We start from the raw sequence: 2037 nt of genomic DNA, 5'->3' as shown, positions 1-2037 counted from the left end.
TGCAACTAAATGTCTATAAAATTGTGTGATTTTTTTTTTTAATTTATTAATATAATATACGTGTTTTGTATAAATAATACAGTTAAATAAGCTTACATACAGTATTATAGAATTATTATGTTTCCATATGAGTACGTTTTTAACAATAATTTAATTAAAAAAAAATCGATAGTCGTTAAAAAAAACTTTAAATCACTTACCTTTGGTTTCTGAGACCAAATGAGAGATAATTATATGTTTTATGCAGAGATTTTGAACTCAGAAACCAACATTTAATATTAAAATATAATCAGAATCCTACGACATATTTCGTAATGATTTTTTTAAATAATCTATTCATTTTACTAAAAAAAAAAAAACCTAATTTAAACGAAAAAAAATGGAAAGATTCAGTCAAAATAACCGATATTTATAACATTTTTGTATATGTTTAAGTGTTAAGTCGCTTTAACCGATTTAAATGATGTATCAAATTGTTAAATATTATGCACCAACAAATATAAATGTCGTCCATTTTTTTTTGTTTGGCAACACTTAATGTTGTTTAATTCCCATTTCTAATACGTACTTACGATAATACCTTTGTCTCTCTCTCTCTTGAGAGTTTAGAAAGAGACGCACTGTTATTTAGGTGTAGCCTGCACTGTATGTTGAAAATGTATGTAATGATAAATTTTTCATACAATTTCTATATAAATATAGAAATATATTTAATTAAAGATATATAAAATATGAATAAATATGTATTTATTTATATGGATATTTAAAAAAATAACATTAAATCATTATGAAGTGTCGCTTCAATTTTATTCAATTTCATATCGGTATAGAAATTCAACAGATTTTTTAATAATTGTAAAAAAAAAATACTTGCCATTTTAAATTATTAATTTATAAAATCAAATTATAAATTCGTGATTTATTTAAATTATTTTATTTTAATTACATATTAATAGATTAAAAAAATATATTTCCCGCCATTTTCAACGTCATAACTTTAAAGAAATAATTCTAGGTTATTAAACCTATAGACAAAATAATGGGAACAACAAAAATAAGGCAAAAAAAAGACCTCCGGAGACCTTTTGTTGAGTTTTTTTTTATTTATGGCATTGGATATCAGTGTCCTTTAGCCTTGTTGAGGTTATTTTTCCTGAGTGTTGTAATTTGCAATAAAAATTGACATTTGAAAAATCAACTCTCAATTAGACATCAAATTTGTATGAAATAATCCATCTTTATATTATATATATATATATATGTATAAAGGTATATTTTGTGTGTATATGTTTTTTTTTTGAGTGATGTTTTGATGCTTTGCTAATTTATTATGAACAAACTTAAACCATAAATAATGCTTTAATATTTTTAATCTAAACGAAGGTACTTTTTCGAATTTAGTTACAATTTTTTATACCATTTCGACGCCCCCACCGAATAACCCCGTAATAGGAAAAAATTTTCAGGAGAAGCAAATAACCGTATTTCTTTAATAACTTCATCAATAATTATTGTACAAGAATCTTTTAGATAACAAAACAAAGATAATTTTTATACCTACATTGTATTTAATTTTTATTCATATATTCCGGGTGTATTCTGTGCTATGAAGGAAAAATTATACCGGAAAAAAAAATCTGTTTCAATAATGACTTTATATCTCCGTAATTAACATTAAGAAAAATATAAAAAAAATTAACAACATGTAATAAGACCTTTAGATGTCGAATTCAACGGAAAAGTAGGAACCCGGTAAGAGTACATTACAGAATTATTCAATGGGGGTGACGATTTATGTGTTACTTAAAAACGATACTAGTCCATTTAAATAGTGATTTTTTTGTATTTCGATGTTGCTTTAAAAATCGATTATGGTAATCTCATTTTTTAGAACTATAGACAATTTTTTGTGTTTTATTTTTTGTAGTCTTAACTAGTGTTACGGCCTATTGTGATGAGCTGATTAATATAAATCTCTTACAATGTACAAAGACAATAATTTTTGTTTTTTTTTTCCCCTCTTCTGAAATACAGTCA

The sequence above is a fragment of the Papilio machaon genome, chromosome 28 (genome assembly GCF_912999745.1).
Source record: "Papilio machaon chromosome 28, ilPapMach1.1, whole genome shotgun sequence".
NCBI classification, from domain to species: Eukaryota; Metazoa; Arthropoda; class Insecta; order Lepidoptera; family Papilionidae; genus Papilio; species Papilio machaon.
The sequence above is the reverse complement of the archived record's forward strand: the minus strand, read 5'-3'. Positions refer to the sequence as shown.